Source organism: Lonchura striata, chromosome 19 (genome assembly GCF_050655825.1).
Source record: "Lonchura striata isolate lonStrDom1 chromosome 19, ASM5065582v1, whole genome shotgun sequence".
Classification (NCBI taxonomy): domain Eukaryota; kingdom Metazoa; phylum Chordata; class Aves; order Passeriformes; family Estrildidae; genus Lonchura; species Lonchura striata.
The window spans coordinates 6,924,607-6,946,747 of record NC_140721.1 but is presented as its reverse complement, the minus strand read 5'-3'; the positions used below and the strand labels follow the sequence as shown (position 1 = coordinate 6,946,747).

At 41.8% G+C, this 22,141-nt stretch overlaps 1 protein-coding gene across 11 annotated transcripts in view; it reads left to right on the top strand.

The window, feature by feature from the left end:
• Positions 1 to 22,141, top strand: part of CUX1 (cut like homeobox 1) — a 238,196-nt gene that overhangs the window by 14,385 nt on the left and 201,670 nt on the right. The window lies entirely within an intron of this gene.

Genomic DNA, 22,141 nt, shown 5'->3' with positions numbered 1-22,141 from the left:
ACTTCCCACGTCCCCTCCAGCCTCTCCCCACCACGCTCAGTTATGTCACTGGTGTGATGCTCTGAGCCTTGCTGTCCTGGCTGGAATCTCGAGCCTGTTTCCAAGCTTGTATTTCTCACTTGGCAGCACACGCTGCGGCTGGTGGGCAATCTGCCGGATCCCTTTTTTGTCAAACATCGGAGTTGGTGTCTGACACTGAATCCGGGAAGAACAACGGGAGAGTGAAATGCACAGCGGAGCTGGAGAGGTCTGCTGGGTGTCTCTGTGCATTTTTCTGTGGTTATGGCTTGTGATTTATTTCCAGTTCTTGTGGTGATAGAATGATGGGGGTCCTGTTCTTTCCTTTCATATTTTAAGTGATTTGCATGACCTAGTAAGAGTAAAATTTTCAGCTACTTTTTTTCTATCGAGTGCTTATCTGCTTACGAGTGCAAAACTCAGTTTCAGGAAAATCCCCTAAGTTCTATAGAGTTCTGTTGAGGTGTGTGTACGTGTGTGTGTGTTTGTGTAAACACACAAGCTCACACAAGCACAGTCTCCTTTCTGGATCAGCTCCCACCATGCAAAATACAAACCTGAAAGGGCTATAATTGATTATGTGCAATAGGAGACAAACAACCAAGATTTTCTGAGAGGGCAGGGTGTGGTCTAGATCTGGCAAAACATTTAAGAACTGAACATTATTTTTTCAAAGGTAGGAAAACTTTAAAACATTGGTCCAAGAGTTAAGACTGGTTGGGAGAAGGAAAAGAGTACAGTAAACTGAGACATCGTCTTTGTAGGGGGAGGAATTGGGAAGAAAGAACACACAAGTTTAGGTTAGTACATGTTCATGTTCTTCTGGTTTTTTAACTTCATTTGCTTCCCTGGCAGATGTCCCATGGCTTTGAGGCCTTTGTCTGTGTGAGAGAGAACATGAAGGAGGGCTTGGCAGGACGCTTGGGGTTATGTGGAATAGCTGGTAGTCATATTTATAGTTGGTGTTGTCTCTTGGATTATGCAACTTTGATAACCAGCAGTCGTGTTGTAAAGTTACGTGTTGTGTTGGCAAGTCAGCTCTCCCCAAGTTCCCTCCACCAGTTCTGCACTGTAGATACGGCTCATGTACAATTTTTGAATAGGACTTTTCACATCTACAGCTTTACTTTTTGTTTTTTGACCTTTGTGTCTTTTATATATATATATATGGATGTGTGTGTATATATATATGTATGTATGTATGCTACATTCTTCTTTGAAGGCACTACATTAATTTTGTGGTGATTGTTGTACCATAGCATTTTATATTGTTTTCTTCTGACTTGCTGAAATTCACTGTGGACTTGTTCCTGCAGCCTCTGTATTCTGCAGGGGAAGAGGAACAATATTTGTCTGTTGTGCGAGTTTGAACCTTCTGGTTGCCTTTTACTTTCTCTGTGTTTGTGGCTCTAAATAGATTTATAACTCTGCAGCTTTATGCCTTTAAAACACCTTCTGTAATTGCCTAGAAATATCCTCCATGTCAGCCTTTATTGCTTACCGTGATTACGCTTCTGGTAACCAGGCTTTTTGGCAGACTCATAAAATAAGTTTCTCATAATAGGATTCAGAATGGAGTTAAACAATATGCACAGTTCAAAGTGCAAATATGTTTTATTGGGGGAAGAATATTATTCTGCTGTTCTTTGATACCTTTATTGGACTCTTCAGAAGGTGCTTTGCAATGAGCGTATGCATAAGTTTAAAAAAAAATCACATGTGACCCATTTCATTGATGGAAGTGTGTGTGTGGGCCTTTGTATGGCAGGTCTAGAGGTAACAAGAATGTGCAGGCAAGTTCTTGAACCTGTGTACACAGTTTTTTTTATCAATTAGCAGCATTTGCACATAAATTGTACATAAGGTTGAAAAAATGCTGCTTAATTTTGCTGATTTAACACCTAAGTGCGGTGTGAATGCTGAAAAAAAAAAAATCTGTCATTAGAGGGTTGTACCTTCAGCTTAAGGCTGGTGTTGTGCTTCCCAGCAGAGTGAGGGTCCTGTGAGGCTGTTGGAGGGGTGATGGATGAGCTTTCAGGATGTGGCAATGTGTTATATCTGCTAATTCTCCACTCAGAAACTTATCACAGAGTGAGATATTCTCACAAGAGCAAAGGGAGAGAGGAAGGAAGATCCTCAGACAGTTGAACTTCATGTTGTGCTCCCTTGATCTTGATGTCTTCCCTGGAATCCATCAGGTGGACATCAGAGGGTTGGGAAATTCTAGTTTAACATTGCAGATCAGCCTAATGTATTAGTTCTTGTAAACTGTTTCTGGAGATTGCAGGATTGAGGAGGTGTTATTTATCATCACTTTTAGCTAAAGAGTTCCACCCATGCAAAAATCTTAGTGCTAAGAGAATTACACTCTTTGGTAGGCGGGTTGTTCTCAAAATCTCAAGCAGAGGAAAAGGTGGTGAATAGTTATTTTTGGGCTCTTTTAAAATATGAAAATAAAATTATTGGGGTTAGCCAATGTTCTTTACATCAGCAACTTGATCCTCAAGGATATTTTGGCATTTTTGCCTTTGAAATTTAGGCTAGACTTCAAAGGATCGATGAAATTTCCTGGGACAAGTGGGATGCTGTAGAATGCTGGAGACTGGGCTTGGAGAAGATGAAGTAAATGAGTGTGGGTCGCTTGGTGCTGCTGGTGTTTCTCAAATGAGGGAAGCCAAGCCTTGTCCCACACTGGACCAGGAGACCTTCCAAGGATGTGCCTCAAAAAATGCTGCTGAGGGTTCAGTTTGGGGTACAGTTGCCTCTCACCTGGTTCCTGTGGGGTTTTGGTGTCCTTGAGTCTGGCTGTGAACTCCTGCAGTCGCTGATGTGGGGTATGGGCTTGGTGTCACTTTGTGCAGGTGCTTGGTGCTCTTGTGCAAAACCTGCTGGAGTGGTTTGAGCCATTTCCCTGCGGGACCGGGACACTGAGAAGTGAATTTCCTTTTTAGGCGTAGAGTTTATCATACGGCATAAAATCAAACACTGTGGGATGGCAAAGGCTGTTTTTTAAACTAGTTGGCTTGTTGTAGCTGTGATAATCTGTGTTGATCAACCCTTTTGGTGTTTGCTACAAAATTTATTCTAAAAGGCATGGTAGCTCGTTCTCGTTGGTGGCGGTCCAAATCGTCTCTGCTGCCAATCTTGGCACTGGTGCCAGTGGTTTGCTTTAGCTGATCTAAGAATATAATACAGATGGTTTGATACTCAGCATGGATATATACAGATGGCTCAAAACTTTCACATTGCTTTATTTCATTCCATTGTTTCTTCTCGGTATATCAAGTATCTCTGGATATATATATATATGTGGGATTATATATATGTGAGAGATATATATATCATTGCAATTCTTAAAACAATCTGATCTGTGTTTGGTTCAGCTTGTGCCTGTCGTTGCTGTAAGAATTTGGCTGCTATTTTGTGCAAGTTCCATGTTCTGCATGTCGGTACAGGTGTGCTTATTTATAATGCACAAGAATACTTCTGTGGAGTTGTTTGACCACCACACCTGTACATTCTCCAGTTACATGGGACGCAGAAAGCACATCCCAAAGAGAGAGCTCGTAGATCTAAAAATCCAGAATTTATGGTCACCAGCACTAACTTTGTTCAGCCTGTTGCTGAGCCTGGCAGTGGCATCTTTGCTCTTGGAGCAGTGAAGTTTTAGCCCTGTGCAATAGTTCAGGCAGAGATCAGTGAGCTCTGGCTGAAGGCTGGAGAGTTTGTTTTCAGTTTTCATTACAGCCTGTTGATCTCTTGCCAGCAGAATTTTCTAGGTTGGGAATTTTTCTGTTGTATACAGGTGTATGACATCAGTTGCCTGCTGGCAGGACAGGGTGTAAATAGAATCATGACAGCATAACTTGAGTGCTCTCTGTGCACACAGTATATTAATGTTCCAGCAGTTGATGCTGACATAGAGATTGTCTGGGCAAAGGGTAAAAGTAGCCTCTACTTTGATTTCTCATGAATGGGAGATCCTCATTCTTCAAGTTGGGGCATCGACAGCTCTGTCCTTTGTATGGAGCTTGGGAGGTGCTTGTACAGGCTTACTTTTGAGCAGTGATTTACTTAGCTGCCTTCATAAGACTGTTAAAGTGCTTAACAACGCAATTAATGTAATTTAAGGACAGTTAAAAGCACTAGTGGTTCTTTTCAACTTTAATTTTAAATGCTGAGACAGATTAAGCAGTTTGAACAATGACATGATTCTGCTCTATAGCCACTGAGAATATAAATAAAACATGCCCCAGTGCTTGTTGTATTGAGTCCAAAACTTACAGACCACTGAAATCAGTGGTTATGGATATATTGCCTTGTTTTTGGATCCTCAGACATCTGACAAGTTAAGTGTGATCAGTGCAAGTCAGTATTTAGATGGCAAATCTTCAATGAGTATTTCACTGCTGGAGGAGGTATTGATGGTGATTTCAACATGTATGTCTCTTGAGTTTGCTCCAGTTCCACTGCAGGTGCTGGCATGATGGTAATTCCTGAGATGAGCCATTAAATAGGTTTATGCATCTCTGAGTGCATGGAGGCATTTTATCCAGATAGCCACACAGTTTTTCTTATGTGTAAATAGTTTATTTTGCAGGCTTTTCCCCTTATATTTCATCAATGCTTTAGTTAATACTCTCTATACAATTCATATTCTTAATACAGAGAAGTTTGTGTGTTACTAAGCAGGAAGGAGATTTCATAAGAGTGCCCTTGTGATGGAGCTGCCAGCTGGGTGCATCACCTCCAGCTGTGGGACGAGGCAGTGGAACTCTGTTCCCTTGGGCAGGAGAGGCCTGGCTCATTCCAGGACTGCTGTGGAGCAGGACAGTCCCACCCCTGTTGATAGGAGAGGTAGATGATGGCTGTCCATGGTGAGAAACTTAGCAAGCTGAGTGAAGTGGTGCATAACTGTTCTCTGGGCAAATAAAAGCAGTAAGGGCAGGTGGGATGTTGTGGGAAGCAGTGTTTTCCAGGGAATGCAGTGGGGACACTGATGTCTGGAGAAGGAGCTCGCTGGAGGGATGTGTAGAATAAAGGGAAACATGAATTTACAAAGGAGTGTGGCTGTGTAAGAGTTTTGATAAAATGATTCTCTGCACTGTGAAAACAAAGACACCTAAATGGTATGTGGATGAGGCAGGGCCATTAGCTGACCTCAAGAGTGCAGCCCTCCAAATTAATGGTCCTGGGGCAGCCAGCTGAGGTGATTTGACTCTAAAAGCCAGGTAATTGGGAGCAATGTGTCTGGTGAAAGTGGCCTTAGCTCACAGACATTTAAAATGTTTCAGTTACTTTTGAAAAGATAGTTTGTCTTTGAAAAAAACAGGTGCTTGTGTGATGTGTTTATTGGAACAGTCCTTTTCTACCAGCCTCAAGAACTTCAGTTCTGTTTCAGCGTTATTGAAGAAAAAAATAGTTCTTAAAATTTATCTTCAACCTTCCTGAGGAAGGATAGAGCCTAACTGGGGTGTTTCCCAGAGAGCTGGTTTCGGAGTGACTGACTGGTAATGATGAGTGACAGAATTAGCATAAATTCAGAGATAAGGTTGGCTGGTGCCAACTGGCTGTGTGGGTATAAGAGTCGCTCTTGGGAGCGATGACAGAACCTGATTTTTATCCCTCCCACCCCCCCACTTTCCCACCCAGAGTGCTGAATATCCGACTGGATATTAAATACTTGAAAATCAACCTACTTAGCAGCCTGGAGCAGGCTCCAGAGAGGAGATTTGGAGAGGGAGGGCTCGTCTGAGGTGGCGTTGCAGACGGGGATCTCGCCATGGGTTGTCCGGCAGTGGGGACACCGGAGGTGGCTGTCCCTGGTGGGTGCCTGGCTGTCTGTCCCAGCACCCTGAGCTCTGCATTACGTGACTCCCCAGCGAGCTTTGCTGCCCGTGGCTCCAGGCCAGCTTGTCATGTCAGTGTTGAAAACTGCAGAGCACCTCTCCAAGCGCCTGGAACCTGTCTCGATCTGCCCGCTAACCGCGCTGTCTCCGCGAGCCGCACACGCAGGGCAGCACGGCTCGGCTCTGCCGGGCTCCTGGCCACGACTGACCGGCTCCCTGGGGCTGGGCTGCCTCATCCACCCCCCTGGGACGGCCAGGCTGTGCTGGAGGACAGAGGAGCTGCTGGTGTGGCCACCCTGTGCTGGCCAGGCCAGGCAGGTGCCAGGGGTGTACCCCACGCTGGGCAGGGGAGCTCTCCCTGCCTGCTCTGCTGCCTGGGAGAAGTGGAGGTATGGATGGGGAGCTGGGGTGGTGGAAGGGGTCAGGAAGGGGCTGTGGCTGCTGCAGGGCAAGATGAGACCTGCCACTGGTCCCCAGGGTCACAGTCACCTCCCTCTTCACTGTCCCTTCAGGGTGCCCATCTACCAGATCTTGATACCCATGTTTATAAAAGCAAAATCAAGTAGAGATCGAATGCACCATTTCCTGGGGCTTTGGCTGTTTAGGAATGACCATTCCATGTTCTGCCGTCTCACTACATTGGGGCCCCACCGTGTTGGACCCCGCCCTGGTGATCCCATGTGTGTGCTTAGATAGTGAGGCTGGAAAATGGGAATTTTTGGGATCTGGGCAGTGTTGGGAAGCATCTCCCAAATGCACACCCTGTCAGCAGCAGTGCCTTGTTCCCAACATGTGCTTAATCAACTGTATAAATAGAGGAGCTGTTCAAATGGAGCTACTGAAAAGCACCTGCAAAATCTGTAGTCACTGCTGAAACCCCAGTCCCTGTATGCTGATTAGACTCTTGTTTTTAAAAAACTTGTAGTGAATATGCTCAAATTCTGCAACTAAGATATTTTCCCTAATTATTTTCTTTTAAAATATACTTTTTAAGATTGGTTGCTCTGATGCTGAAGAATACTTAATGCTTCTTCCCTCTTACTGGTATATAAATGCAATCCTGAAACACTGTCAGTTTGTCTGATACTATTTGCAAGATTATTATTGGATGTATTTCTTTTTTTCTTTGGCGGGGGAGGCTTACCAATGAATTTTGTGACTACTTGTGAGAATAAAATATTAGGTAGTATTCCAATTAAAATATTTTTCCTAATTGCTTAGAATTAATATCCTGCTTGTGTAGCATAACTGTTGGGCTTTGAAGGTAGATTTATCATGAAATTTCACAGGTATCATTTTGTTTGAGTTGTCTGCTGCTCCCCACCACCACACACACAATACAGGTCTGTTCATGCAGGTTCTGTGCTGTGTTTTACTGCTTCTGTTGTTTGGGTGAGATAAAAACTTTTTGAACTACTAAAGTGGACAGAGTTTAAAATTACAGACACATTACTTTCCTTTGCAGCCATAATATGTTTGTTTTGGCAGGCTGTCTCTTCACTGGAACATGGAACAGTTCCTTTTTTTGCGATTATTCACTGTTTTCAGTCATACAGCACCAAGTATTATTCATGGCCCTGGAAAAAGTTACTCCTTCACAAAACAAAAGCATAGGAAGTGTTCTGAGCCTCCCTCATTTTCGTAATTGACAGGTATTAATGTTGTGTGGGTACCCAGAGCAGTGACAGTGTGCTCTAAATTAATGAATGTCACGGGGTGTTTATGGCAGGGGAGCCTTCCCTGGCTCCCCAGGTGCTGTGGGTGTCCTGGTGGCCCTGCTGCTGTGTGCCACCTGCCAGGACAATGCTCCTTGGATGCTCCCTGGAGTAAACACCACGCTCACCTGGGCTAGTGCTAAGCTTCTCCCACATGGTGGAGCTTTTACCCTCGACTTGACCACAAAAAGACATTTGCAAAGTGCGGAGAGGCAGCTTGGGAAAGGAGGGCTCTGCTCTCCTCTTCCCTGATCCATTCCATTTTTGTGTCTTGTCTTATGCTGTGTTTGTCCTGCTCAGATATGGACACCATGGCTGTGCTAATGCCTGCAGCTCCAGGCCATCAGGAGATGCCATGGGATCCCAGAGGGATCCCATGGCATCTCCTGATGGCCTGGAGCTGCAGTGCCATGCAGTGCCCAGCTGCTGGAACCCCCCCAGATGTGCTGGAACCCCCCCAGATGTGCTGGAACCTCCCCAGCTGAAAAAGGCTAATAATCACCTTTGCATCACATCCAGCAGATATTGCCCCATTCTCCTATTCTTTGCCATTTCCAAGCATTTTGCTGGTTTTGTCATCATACAGGAACAGTGGAAAGAAATTAGGGTTAATGATTCTTACACCAAGCTGCTTTTGAAAGAGGTGTTGAAGAATCTGAGAGTTTGTGTGATTTGAACCATGCCTAGGACGTGAAAAATAAAGTCTGCTGCTGAGATCAACTGCCTGTTTTTCAGAAACCAGTTATTTCTTTCTCATTACTTGTTTATAGTATTGTGAGGCTATGCAGCCTTTAAAGGTATTCTTTGCTTATTTGGTCCAACTGTAACTCACTTTAATGTTTATCTATTTTCTAATAATACTTAGCACAAGAGGTACCCTTTCCTTTTTTTTTCTTTTTTTCCCTCAGGATGTGCTGTCTTTTTTTCTTTTTCTCCCCTTCCAGTAAGGAAAACACCATTTCCTCCAGTGCAAATGAGTAATGGTGATGCAGGTCAGATCAGACTTTTATATTGCCACTTGTTTACATAAAAGTGATCTGTTCTTCTGAAAATCTGTAATTTTCATGGGAACGGTGCAATCATTTTAAACTCACTCTGTTCACAGCAGAGGAATATATTTTTCATCTTTTTCCTAAGTTTGGAATCACAGGGTTTTTTTCTGCTGCCCCACTATTTTCTAGAAAATTGGTTTTGCTGCTGAGGTGCTTCAGTGCCCATGTGGCTGCTGCATTGCATGTTCTACCACCTGGCCCCTTCTCCCTGCCAAACTTAAATTTCTTTGGTCTTGATCTTTGCTATTTCTGAAGCAAATCCCTGAAATATTTTTTTCCCCTAGTCTTCTTCTGCCTTGCTATTTCCCCCCCCCCCCCCCCACTCTCTTTATAAAAATAAATTGCAGAGCTGATCTGGCTGTTGGATATCTGCCCAACTATTGTTCCATACCAAGGAATAAAATTTCCAAACTTCGTGCCTGTTCTTACAGCTCAGCTGGCTGCATGCTTAGATTTTTCATTGTAGGGCCCTTTTAGAACAGATTCAGAATGGTTTTATCAAGTGATGAGTGAGTTAAGGTCTGTGTTTTGCAATGCAGGAATCTTGTGAATAAAATGATGCTCCCAGTCACTGGATGTTTTTTCTTTGGAATTAGGAGACATGGATTTGTTGGTTGATATTTTCTAGGTAAGAGTAAGTAGTGACTTCTTCCCATAAACTCAGTAATATTTTAATTTTGGTGATTCAGTCTTTAATATAAATACAGTAAAGTGACAGGCTTCATGCCCTTAATATTTATGGCTTTTAGTCATCCTTAGAATTAATTCTGGTTTCGGCAGAAGCATTTATTATTAAAGAAAACACAGAGTCAGATATTTAATTACTTGGATTTCTTTTTTTTAACACATTTTAGGAACATCTGTGGATCCTAATGAAGCCAGTGAGGATCCCAGACCCTAAAAACTGCCTAAATTTTTACAGTAACATGGGAGGAGGGGATGGATTAGTGTGGAGGGCAGGGTACTGTGAAGATTCTTGGCATATATTTTCAGATGACTTACTGTATTTTTAGCTGGTGGGTATGTTTGGTGTCATTCATTTTAGGCAGTAAGACCATCCATTTATTTTATCCTGCTCAAATTTCTGAGTTTTCTGTAAAATACAGTGGAGTTTTCTTGTGAGGCTGATGTAGAGTTGCCTGATTCTCAGCTGTGAAAGAAATACTTATGTTGATTATCTTTGCTTCACTGTTTTCTTTAGATTTCAAGAGGTTGTGCTTAACATTTCAAAATTAGTTAGAGGACTCCTTTCAGACTGCTAAATTATACCTACCAGAAGGCTGCAAAGCGAGCTCTGCGTGCCTGCCTCAACTTAGCTGCTCTTGATGGCACTGCAAATAAATTATATATGTAAGCAAATTATTTTGAAAGCAGTAGTTTTTAAATTGGGACAAGGCTTCTCTGTGTGCTCATAGATCTCGTGCTGTAGCTGGTTAACAGGTGAATTTGAACCTCTTCCAAATTTGGTGTCAAATTTTCAGACAAGCACAATGCACAAATTCTCCTTTCTACCCTTTACAAAGAGGAAGGAAGGGAAAAAAAACCCTCCAAATCTATTTCAGTACTTTCTCAGAAGTTTACTTGTATAAATTTCTCTTTTTCTATGAAACTGTACTTTAAAATTCTTGAGGAATGCTCGAATAATTGTTCTTTTTTTAGTGAATCAAATAGATTATTGAGAAGCATCTGTCTGAACTATTACAGAACACACATTTAAAAATTATTAAATAATTTTTTAAAAAGATTAAATAAAAATATTAAATAAAAATATAAAAATTGATATTAAATTAAAGAAATAAATAAAAATAGTTAAAATCATAAAGTGTGTAACAAATGGCAGCTCAGAATTGTGAATAATCTTAATATATTTTTGAACCAACATGGGATTAGCAGATGCTTTTGCATGTTTATGCAGGGTGGCATTTATGGCAACATTAGTGAAGTTTTTCCTTCACCCTCAGTTCTCTCCAATGTCTGTCCTGACTCAAGAGCCCAACTCTGCTTCACACAACGAACACAGACATCTCCAGCTCTAAGAATTTTGCCTTCTAGTCAGTTCTTTTGTTTTCTGTGGTCTTGTAATTACATTTTCTTAAATGCAGTTCTCTTCACTGTTGTGGTGCAGAGGAGTTTCAAGGCAGGGAACTGTGCCTGTGCTGCAGCTCCTGCGAGCATAAACTAAGAGGAGAAAAATGTCTCTTATCTTTTTCCGTTATCTCTGCTTACCTCACTTTTTTGGGGGTTGGTTTCCACCTTAGGGACACATTGCTGCCAAATGAATTTAGTGAAAAATCATAGAAGTAGTGCTCAAGGGATGGCTTGTTTCACTTGTAAATGGAAATATTCTGCTGTACTCTAAGGTCCTGTTTTGTTCCAGGTAAATCAGCACATGGTATCAAATTAACTTCATTGTTCTTAGAGTGCACTTTACTACAGATATTCTGATTTAGGTGTGTGTTTTTATGGGTTTTGTTAAAATCAGAGGTTAATTTGTGTGCATGAAATAATCCAAAGTGAGTGTTTGCCTCTGTTGATACTGCAGGTTCTGGTGTGCTCGGATCCCCTGGGAGCCAGGCTGCTAAAGTGGGCAGAACCTGCTAATGGGGTTTGTGTCTGACCCCCTCAGTGAGCAGCAAGGTGGCTGCCCTTGAGCCATCCCCTGAATGTCGTGGGCTAATCTAAGTGGCATCCTGGAGAGTTCTGCTGCAGCATTCAAGGCAGCAGCACAAACTGATGTGACTGATGGTATTTGTGGATTATATCAACATCAGCGGATTATCTGCAGCAGCAGCAGGAGGAGGACTGGAAACAAGGATGAATAACATACTAAACAACTAACTAAAAGTGCCTAATGAACAGGAAAAGTAGGAGAATTATAGACTGTAAGGTTCACAGTTATTGTAAACTTGACATCTTTTTGGTGATTTCTCTCAGAAAGATTTAGAGAACCTAATGAAGGGATGACAGCAAATATTAGGCAATTTTCTGGAGAACAGAAATAGTTTAGAGCAGGGAGTTGAAGTATTTGTTACAGCTGGGTTCAATTAACAGAAGGTGAGTTGGGTTTAGCATTGGGGATGGTAACATCAGACACAGCACTTTATGTCTTGCAAATGAAGAATTTCTGAGCAATGTAATTTCTTTTAGCAAGAATTGGTTTGCTCAAGTGTTTTACTGGTAGCCAAAGGGAGTGAATATTTACAGGAAAAGGCAGGGGGAGGAATTTTATGTTATGATCAAACCCCACCACTGTATTAAGAACCAGTTTGCTAAAAGGTGGTATTACTGGACAGCATTGCAGAGAGCTTGAGGTTTTGACTCAAAATAGGTTTGGCAGTACTGAGTAAGAGCGTTGTGTGTGTTTGTCTGCCAAGCACAATATTTAAACCATGGCAGTGTGTTTCTTTGTCATTTAGCCCTCTTGCAGAGAGCAGAAAGATTTTAACCAAAAATTACAAGACATTTTGATCCAGAAACTCCCTGCAGCAGCTAAATTGTTGTTTTGCTGTTCATATTTAATGTTATCCTTGGTTCCAGAAATAAGAATTTAAGTGACTTGAGTATACTGAAGGTGTCATTCCAAGAGTGGTTTCTTCCTAAATAAAAAAATAATTCTGTAACTTTCATGTGTGCACTGTTTCTAGGTGTAGTTATCATAGGCCTAAATTATTTAAACAATAAAGCAGCATCTTGCAGGAAATTTCTATTCCTATGATTTTTTTTAAAAAACATATAAATATTTCAAGTCTATGCAAAAGACAAACCTTGTATAAAAATACTGTATCACCCATGAGTAGGAGAAGTTATTAAAGGTAGGCACAGGCTGAGTAATGAAATGGGGACATCAGGTTCCTCAGAATAGCCTGTTACTAAGGGATGCTGAATTCAAGGTAAAAACTCCTGTTTCTTCTCATTTCTAGTTTTTTTCAAACCTATTTAACTATGACTTGAATATATCCAATCTGATGTTGATGATGGCAGTTACTGTAGATGATGATCAGCTGTTGCAGCAAAAGGATTCACTCAGCTTTTTAATTTAGGAAGCAGAATGCTGATTTTTTTGTAAACTTGGCCAGCAAACAGAAACCAAGATTATGGCAGTCTTGGATGTCACTTTAGTCTTCTATCTGCTTTCCCAGGGATCAGCAATAGTACTCGGAGATTTAAGTGGTTTGGTCAGCATTACCTTTTTCAGCCTTTATATTTCCATAATAGTTCATAAACCTGCAAATAATGGTCTGCTTTGAGCTGAGCCAAAAATTAGTAATTTCCTTTTTTCTCCACAGTACCTCAGAACTAGTCTATGAGATTCTCCCCAATGGAAGAATGAGGCATGTAATATACTGGAACCAGAGCTCATAAGAGAACCAAAATGAAATTAAAATAATCCTAAGAATTCTGGTTTGTTTTTTGGTTTTTTTTTTTTCCCTGCATGTGCAGAGTAGTCCCTTCATCCTTCATCTGCCCAGTTGCCATTTTAATAAGCTTTTAGGTGTTTATTAGAATATGTGCCATTAACTTGCATCTGTTCCACTCCAGGAAATTGGCTGTTATCATCTGTTTTCTTCCCAAAATACTGGCTATTCTGTGTATGATATTCTGCCCCCTTAAATACAGTATTAAATATGGTGTTGATGCAGGCAGAGTCATCTTGTGCCTGTTCTGTTTTCCTGCTGTTGCTGCAAACAAATGTGAAGAATGTTTCAAAAAAGAAAAATCATCAAGGATCCTTCATTAGATGTACTCCTGGGAATTGGTAATAGATACTTGAATATCATTCATTTTAGGAGCAGGATTTTGATGCCTATTAAAATCAAGGTGCACGCTAAATATTTACCCTGTTTGTTTGGAAATGTGTGTTCTTTTTAACACATCTTCTGGTGCAGAGGAAATGCACAACTCACCAGAGCACAGATCAGTGCTTCCCAGGGGTATCAGGGTTTCCACTGAACTGGGACCTTCTTTTCCCAATTCCCAAATGATGCTGTGCAGGCCCTTGGCTGGCCTCGTGCAGGAGCAGATGGTACAGCAAGAAGAGCTCACAAGTTCTGGGGGCCAAGGCTTGCAGCAGGCAGAGAAAAAAAAAAAGGAAATGTTAATTTAGGAACTCAAAAAATCCCCTGATAAAGAGAAGGGAGAAATGCCAAAGGGAAGAAACAATAGTGTTGGTCTAAAAGTGGTGTTCTAAGATCAAACCTAGGACTGAAGCTGTCCTGATCTCATCTGTGCGAAATCTATAAAATCCAATTACTCTGATACCTGGAATTTAAATAACTAGAAACTTTATGTCTAGTCTTGTCTTGCTTTTAGCTTTCTTTACAGTGGGAAAAACTGTCCAAGTCAGTGATAAGGAACCATTTTCTTTGGGGAGGAGTTTGAAACGCCACCCAAGAATGATGTCATTCCTGACACTGTTCATATCCTGATTGGAAATCTGCGATGATGAAAGAAAGCAATAGGTATTAGGAATGCTGTATCTTTATAAACTTACTAGGCATTGTTTTAGGAGTTCTAAAACAAGTCTTGGCATATAGAGCAGCTTACTGGGTTTAGAGAAGTCTGATCTACTTTTTAACTGGAAAAAAAATCATTAGTCAGAGCATCTGGTAAAGTGATAGTGCACGGATTTTAGGCTACAGTGCCTTTTGAAAAATGTGTTTAGAATGGAAAAGGTACCAAGGTCTTTGCAGGTAAAATCCAATGCCATACTCTAAAACGTTAAAGGAGAAAAGACTTGGAAGCATCTGAAAAGGAAGTGGATTGTTAGAGTTGCTTGAGAATTTCATTTGCTGTCTGTTTAGGTAATCATAATTAAAAAATGCCTGAATGATCTTAATAACACATGATTCAACTGACAAGCACTAATTGCTCTCTATCAGGCCAAGAGAAGATGAATGTTGTCAAGAAAACCACAAGTCAGACAAGCTGATTCTCTTCTAGTCTGACACCATGTTCCCATGTACAAACCAGTTTTTACTGGAGTCTTTCCAACATCAAAAGAAAATCCTTGCCTTCCCATTAATTTCCATTGCTGGCAGGCTCGAGCTGTTTGTGACGAGTTACTTTCGTTACTATTGCTGGGCTGCTCATGCTCAGGGTTGTGCAAAGGCAAAAATGTAAACAGGTTTCTCAACTTCTCCTTATCTTTGTAGTTAAACTGAGCACATTCTTGTACTGAAATATATAGCATTAGGGATTAAAAAAACCTTTTTTTTTAATTGTCAGAGGAATCCTTTTCTTTTTTTTTCTTTCTGCAGTGTGCAGTGCACTGGGCCAGGTAGGATAGCATTATTTTTCTTCAAAGATCTTTTTTAAGACAACCTATGCAAATGATGTCGTTTCAGTGAAAAATCCCAGTTTTGTATAGCAGATGTTATCTGGCAGGATTTCCTGCTAGGTGATGTGTATCTAGTGCCATTTTTTTCTTTTGTTTTAAAGATGCCTATTTTGTCTGCACTCTAGTCAAATGAAAAACTTGTCCTTTGTTGCTTGACTTTTCTGTATTTCTTGATTTAGATAAAAGCAGTAGGAGATACTCTACATTGTTTCATATTTTCCATTTATATTAGGACATGGGTTGCTACATGGTGTTGTGAGGGTATGGGTCACTAGGGTAGCCATTCTACACAGATAAATCTAGTGACCCTTCTTGTAAACAGGGCTTCAAAAACAGTGGCTGCTTTGAATGAAGTTAATTCTGACTTAGTCACTCCAGTGTTAATTATGAAGGGAGATCGTGCTATGTTTTAATGTAGGTCTGACTCTTAAAAAAAAAAGAAAAACCAAGAAACCTGGGATCTTTCTGTCTTTCTGTAAACAGAATATCTCTTTTAACCAGATATTTTAAGTTGGATCATTAAACCTCTCCCTAGAGCTCAGTAGTGCCAATTCATCTTTTAATTAGTTTTTCTGAGGAAGAGGGATATTGACTTGGTTGTGAATGCACCCTGCTCTCTGGAAGGATTTTAACTCAATCCACTTTCTGGTTTTATGGAGAAGAACAGAAATCAGCTCCTTAAAACTTCACCGTAATTCTCAAACTTCAGTTCTTAAACAGCACTGTCAGTTATCAACCTTTGGGATACTTCCCTGCCATATCTGAGGACTGGTTTAACTATATGATGGCCACCTTTAGTAAATCTTAAAAGGACTTTGGCAGGTTGAAACTGAGAATTGTTGCTCATATTTGGCAATTAAAACAGAGTTCCCTGTCAGTATCTTGGTGCTAAAGCCGGTATTGAACCAGTGTGATGAACTCCTTGCCTTACCAGATTTCTTTGCTGGTAACAAAAGCCCCTTGCTGAAGGGTAATGTTGGAGTGCAGAGGGGAGGATGGGGGATGAACATGTGAAGGGAGCACTGAACATTCCTGACTTGTTTTCCAGCAAATCCCAGTCTCCCCCTTATTCACAGGGTCACCCTTACAATTGTTCCCCAGTGCTTGGCTCACTGACAGTAGAAATAAGTAAATAAATCAGAGTAGATAGGCAAGACCACGAACTGACAGTGGGTTGATTTGTCATTTCAAATCTCCTGAAAACAAAAAAGTACCTGTGTTTCTGTGTCAAAACTATTATCAAATCTATCTGAAATTATAATAATCTCTGACAGTTTAACAACATCATGGGTTATAAAAAGCATCAGAGTACGTTCCTTTTCTCAATTTTTGCACGTGATGGGGGAACAACAAATTCCCTTTTTCCTCAAATGGTGCCCAGTGCTGCTGGTGCTGCACACCCAGGGCTGAGGGGACATTTTCAAATTGGAGGGCAGAATCCTGTGCTTTCAGCTGGAGTTGAGATCCTTTCAGGGCAGCAACAGGAGAGGATTTGTTTGTTCCTACTTCAGAGTTTTCTGCAGAAAATAATGAGAACCCTAGAGTCTGTCCTGAAATGACAAAATCCTTTGCTTGTGTAGAAAAGCGAACAACTATTCAAAAAAGGAAAAGCGGGGAGGAGGAGGGATTAGCATGGAGACTATAACTGTGTTACCTGAAAAGCACCAGCCAGTCATGGGTATTCTGAAAATAGCTGTGGTCAAATCTAGTTTTAATTTTTCACAGTGGTTTAGATAGGATAATTCTGGCATGTATTTGAGTAAAATATATTTAAAATAATACTGCTTTTGCACCTTCTTCTGTACAGAACAGAGCAGTGTTTGGGTATCTGTAATATCAAAGTTCTTACATTTTGTGATGGTAATTTTTTACAGTGGATTATTTAAGTAATAATTTGGGAGTTTATTAATGGACTTTCTAGAAAGTCATCCCCTTTGATATTTGTCCTAAAGGCGGGTATCAGCTGCTCTTAGAAGATCTCCCCAGTGGGCTCTGCTGGCTGGCGGTGGCTGTCCCCAGTCACAGCCGTGCAGAGGGTGCTGGCAGCTCGGGGCCGTGTCAGTGACACGGTGTCCCTGCTCTGGGGCTGCTGCTGTGTCCCTCTGCCAGGACAGCTGCTCAGCAGCCCTGCAGGTGCTGAGGTGTCAGCGTGTACCTTTGGTGCAGAACCTGGCTCTGATGAGTGTGTTCCTTGGCAGGGCACGGGCAGGCAGCAGCGTGCCAAGCAGCGATAAGCAGTGCCATCTAGGGTTGAGCCTGGCCAGGAGCTCATCCTCAGAGCCCTGGCTGAGCACTCAGCCCCAGCCCAGAGCTGGAAGGTGTCCAAGGGCAGAGTGTGTCATTACTCACACAGAAATACGGTTTTCTTTAGATGATAATATGTATTTTAAAAGTACTGAACAGCATGCCCTGAATCTTAGCAAGAACTTCTAATCCTCTTGTTATATCCAAAATACATACCTGTGCCAGGGAGACCGAAGGTTGTTTTTGCTGGGTCTCTGATGTTACATGAAGTCTGGGGTGTTCCATGGTGAGCAGGGAGGGGATGAAGCATTTGGGTTGTTCTTTAGAACCAGAGGATGTTACCTTCGGGCTGCTGCATGTGGGAGAACTTCTGCTCGAGGAAAAGTTACTGCATGAGTTTGAAGAGGAAGAATGGAGTTTGATCATATGGTTGAGCAGACCTACCCACAGCAGATGAGTTGCCCAGAAGTCACTGGGTATCCCGTCTGGGTCTTGATGACACTGCAAACCTTATCTTTTCAGAGGTGGGATTGGAATTAAAAATTTCATTCTTTCCATGGGGCAACATGTTTGAAGTTCAGAGCAGCAGAGTCCTCTCACGGCGCATTCATGTTTATGCCATGCATCTCCATTCCTCCTGCTTTGCAGCTGAGGCATTCCTCAGGGGCAAAGTCTGTGGAAAAATCAGCTGCAGAACTGACCCAGAAGGGAAAAAACTTTCTTTTACAGATGAGGTTTGTGTGTACCTTTGGGGGAACTCATTAAGCTTGCCAACAGATGCTCTGGTCTTGTCAGCACCATCCAGAAAGGCCTTGTGGTTTCGGCTTTGCATTGCAGTTTTCCACAAACACCCACATTATTTTAGGGTAAGGATCTGAGGAAGGTGCCGATGTTGGAGTCCTGTCCTGTCCTTCTGTGCCCAAAGTGCCCAGTCTGGGCCCCACACTGCAGCTGTGGTGCCTGCTGGGGACACTTGGGCACAGCCTTTGCACAAAGCCAGGAGAGCAAAGCCAGCCCCAGCCCTGCTCCCTCCAAGCCCCACCACACACAAAGTTCTGCCTTTCTTCAGGCACGCTCAGGAGCCAGTTCCCATCTGCTGGGGGTGCCACTGTTTAAGTTCAAATGACTCTAACTTACTAAAATCATACTTTAGTGGACAGAAACAACTTCCCAAAATGCAGAGCAGTCTGTGCCACCTTCTGTTGCCAAATTATAGCAGGATGTACAATGGTCTGTGGATTTTATTTTTTTTTTTTTTTTTTCTACTGGGAGATTTTTCTGTGTGGAAAACCCTCACTATGGTGAAGGAATGTAGTGAGTTTATGTGAGGAGAGGGGCTGGAGGAACAGACCCACATGTGTCAAGTGCAGCTTGTGCTCTGCAATTCTTGTGAATTCCGTAGACTTGAGGACCCCTTCTGACCCATGTACACAATCTTTGTTCAACTTTCAGTTCATGTTTAAAATTATTAATTTTCCAAGGAATTTACTTGGCTTTGGTTGTGTGCTTTAGCCAGGGGGTTTGACAGTGAGCTCAACCTACTTACAAGGTAATGATTTTAGAGATGCCTTCCACCCCACCCCAAAGCAGCAAGCATGGTTTGCCTTGGCATTCCAGATCCCTGCTTCTTCCTGTTGGAATTTCTCTATTTGCTAGCTTCGGGCTTGCTGATTTCCTTACTTATTTAAATTTTTTTAACCCTTCATATTTTTTTCCTCTGAAAAGTACTGGTATAAACTTCTTCAGCATGTTCTTTCTTGGCTCTCCTGATCAAATGACTAAAGGCTGGAGTGGGAAGAATGTCTGGCCTTCAAGTCTGTGATCTGCTGATTCATAGATAAATATCCTATAAAATACATAGTTGAGCTGCTCTAAGTTTAGGGCTGAATATTCTTTCATGATCTGTTTGGGAAAGAAGCCACAACTTGAGTCAGACTTTCCAGTTCAGTGTGTCTTGGTTCCAGTATGATTAAGTTCATCAGCCTGACTGAAAGTGAAGTCCTGGTTCTTGCTCCTGTGTGCTGAACTCATCCAAATGCCCTTGCACTGTTTGGAGAGCCAGGTGAGCCAGCCTTGGTTTCCCCCTGGCACAGCTGCATCACTGTGGGCCTCAAATAGAAATATTTGTGATCCTGGAGCCTTTGAAACTCATCCTTGCAGGGCCCCAGTTAAATAAATTAGGCCTGGATTCGAAGTATTAAAAAGAAAAATCTGTTTGTGAAACTGTTTAAGAGTATGGCAGAGAAAGGCTCAAAAGCTCTTTTCCCCCTCTTTTTTTCCCTGCCCCCAAAAGGGAAGTTTGGAGAGGAGCTAGTCTAAGTGTTTAGTTTTCTGTGGTGAAGAAATGTTTTTGTAAAATTTGCGCTTGTGGAGAAAGAGAGAAAAAGGATGAGTGCTGAACACAGTGATACGTGGTTCCTGCTTGGTTTTTTGTGGAAAAAAATAATTATGTAGCAAAATAAATTATGTGCAGTCTGAGAAGTACTTGTTTTCTTTCTTGATCTTGTTAAAGCATTTCTTAACACAATGGCTTTTTTTCTCAAGTATTAGCATTAATTACTGAAAATGTTAATACATTTTGTGGATTGTACAAGTGGGAAGACTAGCAACAACCTGATATTTCAAAAGAAAATAATATTCCATCCTCTAGATTCAAAGATAATTCAGAAAAGTAATAAAAGCTTGTGAAATCATATGGAAGAAAGCTTTATGTCACTTCACTCCTTCATCAGATGGAAAGCAAATACCTAATTTAATTGGCCAGAACTCTGTCTTGGAAATGACCCTGTAATTTTTTATTTTGCAAGTCCCTGATTTTCATGGATTTCAGTGGTGTCTCCCCTCTCCTCCTGGAGCAGAAATCTCCCACCCTCGGAGTCTCGGGGCGTTCTGGCACTCGGGGCTGCTGCTTCCTGCACTCAGCGTGCACCAGCCATCACTCTGTAAATCACACACTGCAGGGCTTCATTAAAAATTTGGAGAACCATCTTATGACTGGGCTGATGATCTCATTTTATCCATACATGGTACTTATTAAATAAATACCTTTGAAGCATAGGAAACCGTCTGGGAGCCAACTTGTGTTTCTTCCTCTGCTCTGTTATCTTAATTTGATTGGTAGGACAGAAGTCCCGAAAATATTTTCTAAGAGAAGTATACATTAGAAATAAAGCAGTGCTATTCTTAGTTCTCTTTGCAAACTTCCTACTTTTTTTCTAGGTTTTTATTTCCCCCCCTTGTGTCTTTGCTGTTCTTCGGGTGCTTTAACTTTGTATGTACCCTGATTTCCCCTGAGGGGAAGATTTGGTGAAGTCCTGAGCACGTTTCAGACCTGACTCCAAGGCAACAGGAGGTTTTCCAAGAACTAATTCTGGTCATTTCTGTGAGAGTCCTTGTCAGCACATTTTTTGCTGTAATGAAACGGTGAATAAACCCAGGTATTTTTGGTAACAGTGGTACACCACACCTCTAGGGAACCTGTCCTTTGAGGATGGGTGTGCTTGGAGTCTCCGGAATTGCACATCTTGTGCATGTTTGTGCTTCAGTCATGAGGAAGTGTTTGTGCCAACAGGCCAGGACAGAAGCTCTGGGGAGTGAGCTCTTATTGTTTCACCAGGAAAAATACTCAGCCTCTCACCTTCTGTGGTTATTAACTGGTTAGCTGGAAATCAGAGCCGTGAAACCTTGACTAAAGGTGTAATCTCCTTAGGTTTGGGTTCCTTTGGAGGCATCCAAAGGAGGGATCCTGCCATTGTGGGCACACTGGATGAGAGGAATCTCCAGTGGGATGCTGGATGTCCTGCTGAGAAGGATCTGTCACCATACTGTGTCTCTGTGCTAGCAGAGCACTGGGGCTCCCCACAGGTGAAGTTCCCCAATTATCACCTCTCAGTGCTGCACCACCTTAGTTTGCAATGAAAATGCCCCTTCTGATCATCCCAAAGAATGATTCTGGCTGTTCCTCCTTAATTCAGACCCTCCCAATCACTCTCTGCTTTAGCAGAGTGTTCTTTGCAGCGTGACATGAGCTCCTAGATGCCAGGCCTTGTGGAAGGCTCCTGTGTTAGTAAAGTCAACAAATGCCTTGCACAAGGACATAGCTACTCATCTAAGCCTTAATTTTTACCTGTTGGTGTTGTTACCTGTGCAAAGCCAGCCTCTGTATTTGACAGAGGGAGCAGCAGCTGGGAAACTCCTGCTGGAGAGGAGGAGGAACCAACCACCCAGCATTTAGCCCAGCATTGCTGCACATTGTGTTCTGGACTTCCCAAATTGGATTGAACGTTTTGATTGAAAAGATTGTCAGCACTATGCAAATGAGAGGGAGAAGTGAAAGTGCATCTCGTGCAAGTAATTCCTATGTAGATAATTTGCCATAAAAATTTATATTGCAGTCCTTAAAACCTTCAGAGATTTATTCTGTCTAGGGAAAGGTGATTTATATGGTATTAAAACACTTTTTATGTTCCAGTCCTTTAGATTTAATGTTTATTGCCTATAAAAATGAAATCTTCCTGTGGATATTTAAAAGTTTTGGTACTGTGTGAAATATATATTCAGCTTAGAATCTGAAATGCTTTAGAGATGCAGTAAATAAGTGATGGAGTGTTACCTCAGGTTCACCAGCCCCGGCAGTCCAGCCTTACTCCAGGGCTGAATCCATTATGTAGGTGGCATTCTGCTTACCTTAGACATATGGTAAAGGAGAGCATGTAATGGCAGAAGTAATGTGTAATTTTGTCATTCTGTTTTGACTATTTAGAGCACTTTGTATATTTGGGTTTTTTGACTGATGTGTGTAGTCAGTATAAAAATGCAGCAGTAGCTTTATTCCTTACCCACAAAGGGCTGCATTAAAGCACAGGATTAGGGCACACTGCAGGAGTGTCAAAAGAAGAAAAGGCATTTTGCATCATTTCTCTAAAT